The 13,541-nt window shown below is 50.8% G+C and overlaps 1 protein-coding gene across 1 annotated transcript in view; it reads right to left on the reverse strand.

Moving 5' to 3' along the window:
* The window catches only part of SRRM3 (serine/arginine repetitive matrix 3), a 172,093-nt gene that overhangs the window by 104,395 nt on the left and 54,157 nt on the right, over positions 1-13,541 (reverse strand). The window contains exon 2 of the mRNA XM_084650704.1: positions 9,045-9,173. The gene's annotated coding sequence lies outside the window, so the exon portion shown is untranslated. The remainder of the gene's footprint in view (positions 1-9,044; positions 9,174-13,541) is intronic.

Here is a 13,541-nt window from a genome sequence, read left to right on the forward strand (position 1 = left end):
AGATTCCTAAAGCTTCGTGCCCACTGGTGTAGATCCTGACTCCTTGGATCCCTGAGGTCCTGCAGAAAGAGCAGGAGATGTTTCTATCACCACCTCAGCTCACATTTCCCCCCTTTCACAGGGAGAGGAGGTGTTAAACCAGTGTCTGGGACAAGCGCTCTGGCTGGGCCCTGAGCAAGCAGGGCCTATTCCTTTTTGGGCTGCCCTGGTTTAGTGCTCCCCCTTGAAACAAGGGAAGTGGTGGCTGCTTTGCACCTGGGGCCTGAGGCCCAAGCCAGCTAGGCCATCGGGCAGGGTTTACAGCTTGTACAAAACCAGCCCTTGGTGTTACCTTCCAGGACTGATAAACCAACTGGAGAACACAGGGGTTGTAAGGCCAGAAGGGATCATTAGCTCACCCAGTCTGACCTCCTGCATGCCACAGGCCACAGAACGCCAGCCAGCTAGGCCCGTATGGAGCCCAGAATCTGCATAGATGTGACTGGGGCTCCGTCTGGCTCACTGCTGTTCAGGGGCAGGGCTCAGGTTCAGATCAGGGATTGGACCAGTTCTCCCTACTGTGATTTTCATACCCCACTGGGGCCCCGGGTGGCTCAGAGCTGGACCAGTTCACTTCTGGAACAGGGCATGAGGCTGAAATCAGGGCTAGCTCAGTTGGGGAGAGGACTGGTGACTGGGTGCATCTCACCTGTCTCTGCATTGGGCCTAACAATACTGCTGCCCGCATCGAGCCCAGATCCCTTTGTTTTTCCGCCATCGTTTCTCTCCACTGCTCAGAGATGCTTGCTATTTTTCTGCAACAAACGCTTCCCCCATTGCTTCCCACAGTGGAAACCAGGTGCAGTCGGCAATTATTCCACCAGCACGGGGGACACAGGGCTGTTTAGCAGGGTCTCCCTATCTATGGAGATCAGGCTCATGACCAATACATTTGCTCTGTCTCCCCTCACTCCCTTTAGCACTGGGATATCAGCACCGGGACTGGTGAACATATGGATGGACTCCAACAGACAGCATCCGTCTATAAATACATGAGCCCCTCAATAGCCAGGAGCTGCCATTTCTACAGAAATCCCTCTGTAACCTCATTGATTCCCACCTGTTTCAGTTCTGAGACTCAATGGGCTTTCATAATGCAGCGAAACTCTCCGGCCAACTCCAGCTCGTCATCTCTGTCGCCTTCAGCTCCGAGCACTTGTAAAACACCCCCTCGGATGCAGCCCGGCTCCACACGGCCTGTGTGTGTCAAATAAGCGATTCGAACCCCGGGGGAGTTTGAAAGGGCGCCTGGAGAGAGAGGCTGGTGCGTGAGCAGAAGGTGGCAGTGTAGACCCCCGGGACGTCAGATGTCAGAGCTGCGCTGACAAAAGGGAGTTCCGCTGCTCAGGGGGCTACAGGGGATGGGACAGAGTTGGGAGATGTTGGTTCTATTCCCAGCTCGGTCACTGGCCTGCTGGGTGTCCTTGGTTCTGTCACCTCCCTCTCTGGGCCTCAGTTTCCACTTTGTCTGTCTCTTCAGTTTAGAGCATAAGCTCTTCAGGGTGGAGACTGTCTCTCACTACATGTCCGTCCAGCACCCAACACAAGAGGGCCCTGATCTCAGCCGAGGCCTCCAGGTTCTACTGAAAGGAAGGATAATTTGCTTCCTGAGGCAGAAGCATCCTTGTGCTGAAGGACAGAAGGGCGTAACCCAGGGAAGAGTGTTAGGCCCTGTGTAATGTGGGCATATTTGCAGCAGTGCAAACCCTGTGGGTAGAAGCCCTGCACCGGGGTGAAATGTGGTAATTTGCCCCATTCATCAGTTCAAATACCTCCAAGACAGACAGGCCCTGACAGAAAATGCCAGGTCAAATCCTAAAGAGTGCTGAGCACCCACAGCTCCCCTTAGCATCCGGAGGCGGGGGGGGATGTGGATGCTCAGAATTTGGCCCATTATGCTTAGAGCATCATGAGTGAGTGACACCCCCAAACTGTGACTGGTCTAGAGATCCCCCCGACCAGGTCCAGCGAGCGAAAGGAGCCCTTGAGAACCACACTCTTAGGCATCATCCAGGACTTTTCTTTTGCAAGGGTGGGGAAAGACAAACCTGTTACGAGAGTACCCCAAAATTTACACGGCTAGTGAAACTGGCGAGAGAGACTGATTTGTCCTTGCCTCACATTTATGATGCAGGCACAAATGGCTGTTTCACCCCGCCACACAATTCTGGTGAATTCTCTCTCTCTCTCACACACACACACAACAATTTTTGCCCCCATGTTTTTGGGTCTGTTCAGTGCATGGAACGGAGAGAAGCTCAGCAAGGAGGGAATCCACCGGACCTGGAACTGAAAGAAAACATCACCTGGATCCCAAAAGAACCCAGTTTCTAGCTTTGCCCAGCTCAGTAACCAGCCTGTAAACAATGCTGGGAAAAGGGGGCTGCTTGGGATTCAAAGTAACCGAAGGCTTGAACTTTAAACTCCCCTCCAGGAGCCCCCATTGAATCAGTGGGAGCAGGATCTGGCTTGAAATGGGCGGCGGGGCAGTTAGTTAGGGGTAGTTCAGAGGCAGGGGTAAATCAGAGGAAGGGTAAACGGGTAATCACAATTCCTCTGCTCTCCTGAGCGTGGGGCCTGCCAGCTAGCGGTGCCAGCTACCCCAAAGGGGGCAGGGAGGAGGGAGGGTGATTGCATGGCCCATCGGGCAGCCTACGGGCACAACGCCTCCCAGAGCTCTCCCTGGGGTGGCACAGCCCTGCACCGTTCCCAGCGCAGGCCAGTGCTGCACAGACACAATGGGGCCCTTCATCCGCCATTCGGTGCAATAGCTGCAACCTTCCAACAAGCCCAATCCCCCGATAGCGCTCTTCATTCACAGGCGCGAGCGAGCGGAGAGAAGCTTTGCTCTGGAGCAGCCGGCCAACCCCACTAAAGAGCCTGCCTCCTGCACCGCAGCCCAGCAAGGCCCTGGCACAGAGACATCGGGAGAGGCCCCATCGTGATAAGAGACCCTCAGAGCCTGTGGAATATCCCCGGATTTCCCTCTGCAATAGGCTGCCCCCCACAGTCACTTGTCCCCTGATAACTCTGCCTTCCCAGCCTCCTCTGATTACTTAATTACAAGGCTTTGTTTTTATTGCACTGCTATCAGCAGGCAGCCTCGGAAGGGCAGGCAGCTGTATTTATTGCCTGTCCATTATCTGAGCACGCTCTCAAAATGAAATGAGAAATGCCCTGAAGATCTGTTACACAACAAGCCTGCCCACAGGATTTCATGCACTCACACACAGCCTAATTCTCCTCCTTCACTACACACGCTGCATTCCCCCCTGTTCCCCCCCCCACACACACACCGCCCCGCGGCATTTGCTGGGTTTCTTTACACTGGGTGCAGAAAGGGAAGGACAGATCTAGGCAGCAGCGCCAGCCAAAATTCAGAATTTCCATGTGGGAGAAGGCCAGAAGGATCCATCAGATCATCTGGTCTGACCTCCTGTATATCACAGGCCACTAAGCCCAGCCCAGTTAGGCCTGCATTTCAACCCAATAGTCTATATTTAGGCTTGGAAGGATTAGATGGTTATCAGTAAATGTCAATTTCACCTACACACACAAACCCAGGACAAAATATTTCCAGCGATAATCATTGCAATTTACAAAGTAAAGAAAAATGTGGCTTGAGAATGGATCCCGCTTTGATTTAAGGATATTTACTTTGTTCACAATTTACATTTTAATGGTCATAAAGCGTCAGCTTTCGGAATCTTAACATCTACTGCCATTAACATGTCTCTCCGCCCCCAATGTCTGATCCCCCATAAGTTCCTGCAACTGGGAAAATGTAAAGTGATAAAAATAAAGAAAAGTGCTTAAAAGAAACATTGATATTATCCGTCTACATCAAAAGGTAAATAAAAATCAAATTATGTCAAGTCTCCCCACAGTGGCCCTCCAGAGACTAAAAGTTGTGTGCCACAGGCAGAGAATAGGGGGGTGTTTTGACTTTTAAGTATATTGCGAAGAGCCAGACAGATGCCCAGTGGGGTTTCAAAAGCCCCGTGGCACCTAACTCCCATTAAAACCTTTTGAAAATAGGGTGTAGGCTCTTAAATTGCTTAGGGTAAGATTGTCAAAAACTCCTAAGTGACTTGCGTAAAGGAATCTCTGGCCAAGCCCTCAACTGAATCCATATTCCTCACCTTATTGTTCAAAATGCTTCAACAGGTTCCTGTGAAATTTGAGCTTGATGTGCACTCATGAACTTGTCAAATCGGTATTTCCTGTGGCAAAGTTTCTGACCAGGAAGGGGGCAGGGTATTCGTGCGTTCTGTGCACTGGACGGGGATTCAGGAGATATGGATTCTGTCTGGGACTTGGCCAAAGATTCCTCTGGGACCCTGGGCAAATCACTTGGGTGCTCTTGAAAATTTGACCCCAAGTGACTTAGGAGCCTAAGTCCCATTTGCAAAAGATTTCAAGGGGAGTTAGGTGCTTCAGGGGGTGGGGGGGGGGTTGAATACGCCACTAAGAGATTATCTGCATCTTTAGGCACCTAAGTACTTTTAAAAATCCGGCCCCCAGGAGGCTAAGTCCCATTGACTTTCAATGTGACTTCAGCTCATTTTTGAAAATGGCACCTAGGCGCCTCGGTCATTTCAAGGCTTTTGAAAATGTTATTACTGACATTTCCATTGGTAACATGGGGTTAGTAGCACTTCCTTTCTCCCACCCTGCACCCGCCTGGTCTTTTTAGACAGCAAGCTCCGCAGAGCAGAGATTGTTTCTCACGAGGTTTACGTACAGCCCCTACCGCCGGGGGGCCCCAGTCTCAGCTGAAGCCTCTGCTTACTGCTGGAATACAAGAAAAATGAGGAAGGGACTAGGATTCAACAGACGTGGAATGCAGTCTTGGCCATGCCCTGACTCACTGTGGCACCTTGGCCTGGTCACTTCCCCTCTCTCAGCCTCAGTTATCTCATCAGTAAAATGGGAATAACTCAGATTCTGAAGCCAGATCATCTAGTCTGGCCTCCTGCAAAACACAGGCCTTCGGACTTCCCTGAATTAATCCTAATGTCAAGCATAAGGCTACGTACCCACTTGGTAACGTGCTTTGAAATCTGATGATGAAATATTGATGCTACTCCATATTACCACCCCTGCCCAAAGAAATCCAGAATATTATGTTATTATTTACCACAAACAGTGAGAGAACAAGACACGGAGATTTAGAGCAGTAAAATAATTCATATTATATTTCCATAATATTTTTCATACTAGCTAGCTAGATGGGGACATTCGGGGATAACCAGATAGATAGATGGAGGGGGAAATATAGGGCGATCTTGCTAGCTAGGGACACATGGGGATAGATAGATAGATAGATAGATAGATAGATAGATAGATAGATAGATAGATAGATAGATAGATAGATAGATGCAAATCACTTTAGTAAGTGCTCCCCAATATGAGTAAAGGGGTTGTAATCTGAACATTATAAAAATACCCTATGCCTTCACTTCCAATAATGGCTGAGTATGGAAGCTGCATTATTAGAAGGCAGTTTGGGGGAGATGTGAACTGAAAGAGCTTTCGTGGAGTACTTTGGTAGGCGGAATGAGTAACACTCCAACAAGGTCTGAAGGAATTTCTAATGTGGCTTGGGGGAGGGGGTAGACAGGTTGGGGATTTTTCAGAGAGGGTTTGAGGAAATGTGGGAGAAAACTGCAAGGTTCTGGCCAAAGGACATTGTGGGTGCACAAGATCTGATGGAGCATTTAGGTGTATTTCATCCAGAAGTTGGTGTTTGTGATTTAGGAGAAGTTCTGCCAAACAGGTTGTCACAGAGCATTTATGGGGACAGGACTGTCAGTTGCAAGAGCATACATACTCAAGCACTGGACTAGCGGTATCAGAATAGATTATGCGTCTATCTGGTTACGGGGCAGCATTCATCCAAGCAGCGGCCAGCCAGAGACATCTAGGAAGACCCTTCCTGCAGGATCACTGTGATAACCATTCGTTGGCAAATCTGCGCAGTTGTTTGTTTTCATGCTGGCAGGGTAGCTCTGTGCAGGGGCTCAACTGTACATGAATGCAGCTTAGATTGCTCAGATGCCCCGATGGACAGCTCTGGATAACGGAGGTGTTGGACAATTGAGGGAACATTCAATGCAATTCACAGACGTGGGCAGGCATGACCCTGTGTCAGATAAGAGGGAATTAGGCTCAGATAATTGAGGTTGTGCTGGGCTGGTTTAGGTTTATATATAAAGTATCAAGGAGACGTCTGTTTTTCTGCTGAACTCGGTTCACTTTGTTACCACTTCTTCCCATTCACCCCTTCCCCATCTGTCTGATCATATACTTCATCCTGCGTGCGGGGGGAGCAATTAGATGATCTCTTGAGGTCCCTTCCAGCTCAACCTTTCTGGACCCCTGGCCAGCAAGCTCTCCTGGGCAAGGACTGTCTTCTGTGCTATCTGTCTGCGCAGCTCTTAGCACAGCGGGGCCGCATCCTTGACTGGGGATCACCGGTGTAACCACTGTCACTGCTGCCTGAAACTCTCCAGCTGCTGTTCTGCAGCCGGTCAGAACAGCTGATCAGAACGGTCCCTTCCGGCCTTAAAATCTCTGGCTCCAGGCAGCAGAGGGGAATCCTGCAGCATTTGATGAGATACTTGAGCTGAGACTCCCAGAGGTACAGCACAAAAAGGGGCAGAGAGTGCTTCAAAGCACCATTGTGCCGCTCCCCTCCTCCCCCGTCTGGGTTTCTCCGGGGGCGGCATCAATTAGAATAGCCAGGGGTTGCTCTAAGTTGCAGTCGTCCCCCAAGAGCTGCCTATGGGACTCTGGAGATACCCCTCCCACGCTGGCTTGCCCCGTGTGCCAAGGCTTACAATGGGAGCTGGCAACGTAGGGCCGCTTCTGGGTGGCATATGCAGTGCCGTCACCTGGGGGAATTCTGCCCGGGGCTTTAGCAGTGGAGGGGAGAATTTCTCCTAGAGCGGGTCAGGAATTTTCAGACTATACAGCTTTTCGTTGGGGGATGCCAAGGGGTTGAAACTGTTCATGGGAAAGGATCGGCTTTGACAAATAGACTTCTAGACTTTGAGGTCAGACGGGACCATCACGATCACCTCGTCTGATCTCCCGCACATCGCAGGCCACAGAACCTCACCCACCCGCTCCAGTGATGGACCCCCAGCCTCTGGCTGAGTTCCTGAATCCTCAAATCATGGTTTAAAGATGTCAAGTTCCAGAGAACTCACCATTTACACTAGTTTAAATCAGCAAGTGACCCAACCCCCTTGCTGCAGAGGAAGGCAAAAAACCATCAGAGTCTCTGCCAATCTGACCTGGGGGAAAAATTCCTTCCCGACCCCAAATACGGTGATCGTGATCGGTGAGATCCTGACATGTGGGCGAGGCCCACCAGCCAGACACCTGGGAAAGAATCCTCTGTAGTAACTCAGAGCCCTCCCCACCCAGTGTCTCATCTCCAGCCATTGGAGATATTTGCCGCTTGCAGTCACAGATCGGCTACATCCCAACATAGGCAGTCTTATATCGTGCCCTCCATAAACTTATCAATTCAAAAATGTTTTTTTAAAAAAGGAAACATTCTGAAACGCTTGAAACATTTTGACCTTTTTTAAAGCAAAACGTTTCACTTTTGGTTGGAAATGTTAGGGAATTAATACTTTTTTAAAAGTTTAAAAAACATTTTGAAGGTCGAAATCAGAACAAAACAGTTCGACTTTATCAAGACCAAATGATCTGACTGACCCGATGCAGTTTATTTCAGAGTACCAGTGCCTGAAAATGCTGAGATTTTGATGTTTCATCATGATTCAGAATGGGGAAATATTTCAAAATCTCAAAAACTCACATGGGATGGAACAACCATTTCCCCAGCCAGCTCTGTCCCTCCATTGCTCCTAGCCCTGTCCAGTCATACCTTGGCCCACCGGCCCCATTCCCTTCCCCCTAGACACTGCACCTTTTCTGACTCCCAGGGGCATTTCCGATTCAATTCATTCCACCAGAACTCAAATCCAGTGTCACTGAGACCCCCAGCTGCAGCCCTGGAAAGCGGCAGTCAGGAATGCCCTCGTCTGAAGCCATATTTCTCTCCAGCCTTGGGAGAGGACAGCAGAGCCATTCCTTATTCACAACTCCAGATAATCTACAGAATGAAAAAAACGGATCGATAGGAGAGTAAATCTGCTCAAAGGGGATATTTACTGCTGAGCCAGGCACTGCCTGGATTTGAGATTCAGCAAGACCGTGACGGGGGCAAAACAGTGTTAAGTGAGATGTACAGAACAGCGCAGCTCCATGGCACAGTGTAGCACAGGGTCATGAGACGTTGCGGGGGACCCGGTGAGGAATGAAGCGTTGACAGGTTACCATCATTCCTCACCTTATCGTACCAACTCGATACCCCTAAGCAAGCGCAGCTCCCTGCAGCGCTAGGTGCTGTACGTATGCATTGAAACACTCCCTGCCCCAAAGAATTTACACTCTCAATTAACACAGGGAGGATTATTACCCCCTTTTACAGACAGGAACGGCGAGACTAAGCAACATGCCTGAGGTCACACAAGGAGTGCATGCCAGAGCGACCCTCGCACTTCGACCACAAGCCCTCCCTTCTCCATTCCTGCTACTGGCTGGGTTCTGATCAGTGTTTTACAAGGGACAGGGGAGACAGACCTCTCCAGAAACCTGGGGTGAAATCTGGGCCCCATTGGTGACAGGAACTAAACTTCACTTGACTTCAGTGCAGCCAGGATTTTGCTACTTGTGCGGCTGCTGCAATGAATCAGCTGTCAGTGATGGCTGGTTGGAGCGGAGGCCACCTGACAGCAGGAGGAGGGGACACATGGGGGCAGAGAGGAGACCGTGCAGGTAGACATGCTCATGGCCACGAAGAGCCCGATCAGCTGTTCTCATGGTGAGCAGCTCTTCCCTGTGTCCCCAACTCTGAGCACACCCCGAAGAACCACCCTGGTAAGCAACAACACACCCGCCCTCCGGTCGCCCCAGCCCAGGCTCACCTCTCAGAGGGCACGGTCCATCGGCCGCTACACAGCTCCAGTCCTAGCCAGCTCAGTTCGGGGCCTTCTTGCCTGCAGAAAACTTCTCCTATGGAAGCCCGACTGCTCCAGCACTGCTGGCTTCAACGCCTGGGAGAAAGGCAGGGAGGAGAACCCTGTTAATCCCAAGGCGGCTGGAAGTCTCACCCATCGCCCTCCCATTGCCCGTTCTACAAGTCAGCAGCCGGCCCTTTCCCCAGCGCAGCCTCCTGCCGATGATTAGAAGGTAGAAGCAAGGCCCGTGTGATGCTCAGGGATCACACCATGCTGATGGCACTTGCCGGAGATCTGCTTTATTCTGTGTCCATTTACAACCAGCTGTGCCTAACAACCAGAGCCTCAAGGCATCTCGTCCAGCCTCTCTGGCTGGGAAGCTCATCCCTTAAAGGCCCAGTCCCCTATAGCACACCCTAGAAGCCATTGCAGCTTCTGGAAGGAAAGGCGATGAGATAGCAATATAGCGTGTCATCCCACTTCTGCCCAGTTACAGGTAATCCTCATCTTCTAAATTAGGAGTCAGACCCTCCCCTTCCACCCAGCCCCAGCGGAGGAGAACTTTCTTAGTTGTCAGTTTCTCAGCGGGTTAAACGTGTTTTGAATCCCAAGCAGCAACATCAACCATAGCAGGTGATTTCCACCCCAGCTGTAACTACATCGGATGACTTGTTCATTAGCCCAGCCTTGTCTTCCTGCCAGGTGTCTGTGTTGCAAACGAGGCCTTCCTGACCCAAGATCAGCTGTTTTTCTCCAAAGCCACAAACTTCTTAAAAATTTATCATATGAAAATCGCACAGATTAATCTTTAGTGTGGGGAGGCCTAAGTTCTACCACATGCAGGGGTGTGAATGTGTCACGGGAAATGGATCCATTTAGAAGTCCGAACAAGCCTCAGAGTCCAATGGGCTGGTCTGTTTATCATAGCCCACGGGCAGCCATTAAGCCACAGGCCCCGTTTGCACCTCTGGTCTGTTTATTTTGGGCTAGCTTGGGAACCATTCGATCACGTTGCTGAGCCACAACTCATGTAAGCAGTCCCACTGGAAACAATGGGATTGCCATGTCAGCCCACACTGCCAACCCCAAGTATCCAAAACACATGAGTCAAGCCCCCCCCCAATCATGAAATTGACTTAAAAATCATGAGATTGTAAGAAACTGACAAATAATGGGTTTCTTTTTATGTTTCTTTAGACACATAAAAACCATGACTTGAAAGTGGCCATGGTTTCAAGATTTTTCCTTCAACCATGAAGGCTAAAAAACCATTTTTTACTGACACCTGAGATTCTCATGTGATCCCCTGACTCCAGGGGCTGGGGCTTTAAGAAAAGCCACCAATATTGCAAGTCTCTCAATAAAAATCTTGATAAAAACCCTGCATACCAGTGGGAGTAATGGATTCACCAGCTAACCCCTGAGCAGCTCCCCAGCAGACTGGGTTTTTATTACTGGCTTTTCTCTGATGGAAATGTCACTATGAAAAGAAGCAGGTACCTTCCCTTATGCCTACACTAGCAGGGCTTACTAGCACCTTCCATAGCAAGATCTCTATGCACTTTGCAGGCCACCAAACTGCCCACTAACCCCTGTGCATCAGGCCAGGACACGTTATCCCCATTTTACAGAGGAGGAAACTGAGGCGCAGGCAGGTTTAGCCACATATCCAAGGTCACCCTGTGGATCAGGGACAAAGCCAGGACTCTCCATTTCAGGTGGTCGTTGACATCAGTGCCATGTGAGAACAACATGGATGTAAAACTCTGCCGGATCAGAATGGTAGCATTTGCCCCCACTTTGCATGGTTGTGAATGAGGGTGTAATGGGATATGGAGTGCTGAGGTCATATTACATCTAACTCTTCTACACACCCCTTTTCCTGCACCTCCGCTGAACTGCTTGCTGAAGAGGCCAGAGCTCTGTCTTATCCAGACTTTGCAAAAAAAAAAAAAATTGCACAAAGTTATAGTTTAAAGGGTACTGTACGTAAAGCCCTGAATGGAGCGGTTAATAGTTCCCAGCCAGCTTCCAAGAGATACTGATGAATAACTTCTTAACCAAAAGCTATTAGGTAGCTGTCTACTGGTGTTTGCTACACACACATCCCCACTTTGTGGCTGTTGGGTATATTTAAACGCAGCATTTCAACACAACTTCCCTCCTTTGGCACACACGCACTGCCCTCTGATCTTCTCTCAGCGACGATTTCTCAGTCCCTGTACTGTAGTTACAATATGTAGCGGGTGCCACCGGGATACTTCCGAGCCTGGAAAGAATGGCAGCATCCCCGGTCTTTTCCAAACCCTCCAGTGCCTTGGCAGCAAACGGGAGTCTGGAATCCTTCACAGCAGCATTCCCACCTTTGGGTTAACAGCTGACTGGTCTGCTCGGCAGCTGATAAGCTGAATCAGTAGCCTGTGTCCAAAGGGGTTCAGGTATTGGGACCCCGCCCTCGGAGCAGATAGTTTCTCAGTCCCACGTGGATCAGCCAATGGGTCTGCAGAGTTGTCTTTAATTCCTGCATTTATACCCCGTCCCCTCACTCCTGAGCTCCAATTGGCTCAGCTCTCGGGCAGCCGCCTCTAAATGAAAGCTTCAGAACCGGCTACCGAGCATGTCCGTGAGCTGCCACACTTCCCTCGGGCAGTTCCTGGGCCCTTCGAGCTGGATCGTCCTGCTTCGCCTTCTGCACGCATGCAGTCACAGAGGATTCAATCAAAATCCACGTCTGCTCCCTGCTGCTCCTCTCCCCCCGTCGGATCAAAAAAGGATCGAATGCTGCAGGATAAAGCCTGTGGGTTGCAACCGCGCCAGGCACAGGGCCATGGAGACACTGGCCCCAGGAACCCTGACTTGCTCTGCTCTGCTCTGTAGGCTAGAGCAGGGTGCAAACCCATTTATAGACTGTTCCTGCTGCAGCCCATGCTCCCCTGCCTCTGCCTACCGTGTGTGGCAAGGAACAGCTACACGTGCAGATGGAGTGTACAACCATGCGATCCGCAAGGAGGTATCAGTGCCGAGTCACTGCAGAAAAGGGGGAGCTTTGAACACCAGGATTTCCAGGTTATATTGTCTCTCTGTCTTCTCGATTGAGGACCCCTTCTTTTTCACCGAAGAGCTTGTCTGTGGATCCAAAAGGACAGGGCCATTCAAAGGGGTCTTCGTTCTCCTGCATGCCCCAGGATCCCACTGCCCATCAAACGCCATCCCATGGCTGCTGATGAAGACAGGGCTCCATTTCCTCGTGTGCGACCACTGGATAGAGCAGTGTTGTGTGTTTACATCTTCTGCCGCAAAAGGCCCCAGTACACTCTGCTGGGGCCAGATTTTTGGGGGGGGGGGCTCTCTGTCTGTGCTTGCAGGCAGCGGGCAGAAATAGCTGCAGACACAGTCCTGCATCAGCGGTACTTGTAGACACGCTTTAGTTCATCCAGAGGTCCGGGTGCCTGATTGTCCCCACCGATCAGGGGCGCCCAAGGCAGCTAACCTGTGTGCCGTATCTCTTGGACACCAGGGTGATGGGCATAGTATACACAGCTAGATACAGAAAGCCACTCCCATGCCACTGACATGCAGCTGCCGGGTTTAGCACTTCTGACCCAATCTGAATGTTATCGGTCCCCTACAGGCACTTTCCCACTTCATAAAGGTTGGGACCCAAGTGCAAAATTCCCCATCATGTGAGATCCACAAGGAGCTATCAGTTTTGGAGGGACAACTCCAAACCCAGTAAAGGAGGCAGAAACATACATCCCCTTTCCACCTACCTATGGCACTCACGTGGCCCCCTTCGTCCCCCAGCAGACCAGTGAAGTAAAGAAGAATAGTTATCCCCATCTCACAGATGGCAAACTGAGGCCCAGAGACACTAAGGACAGACAGGAAATCTGTGGCAGAGCAAGGAATCAAGCGCGGGTTTCCCAAGCCCACAGCTAGTCTCCTAACCACTGGCCCATCTCCCGAGGAGCTCTGCAAGCATCCCTCTCTCTCCACCCCCTTTGCAAGTCCTTGCACAGAAAGTCCAAGGGCAACAGAGCCAGCAAAGCTGCACAGACGCAGACTGCAGACCTGGCCTAGGGACTATCTGGGGCATTTGCTTGTGCTGTGGACAGTGTTTCTAATTTCGTCCATCTTGGCTAATCTAGCCCAAGGGGAAAGCGGAGCCAAACGACTGTGCTCCTTGCTTGGAAGGAGCAGATCTTCCAGCTCAGCAATGCAGCCGGGGCTGGTTTAGCGCCAGTCAGATTATGTTACGCAGTGACAGGGCGACTTGCCCATGCTGTACTCTTCTCTGGGACCAGGATGGCTTTCAACCTTCCAGCAACACCAGACATCCAGATACAGCGGCTGCAGTTGGAGCAACTGGCAGGTGTAAGCAAGAGAGATGGTCGAAACGCCTTGGAAACCTGACAGGAGAAGAGATGGATGGGGCCGGGGCAGGCTCTCCTCGACAGGCGCCAC

This window comes from Lepidochelys olivacea (genome assembly GCF_965140295.1).
Source record: "Lepidochelys olivacea isolate rLepOli2 genome assembly, chromosome: 17".
In the NCBI taxonomy this organism is placed as follows: domain Eukaryota; kingdom Metazoa; phylum Chordata; order Testudines; family Cheloniidae; genus Lepidochelys; species Lepidochelys olivacea.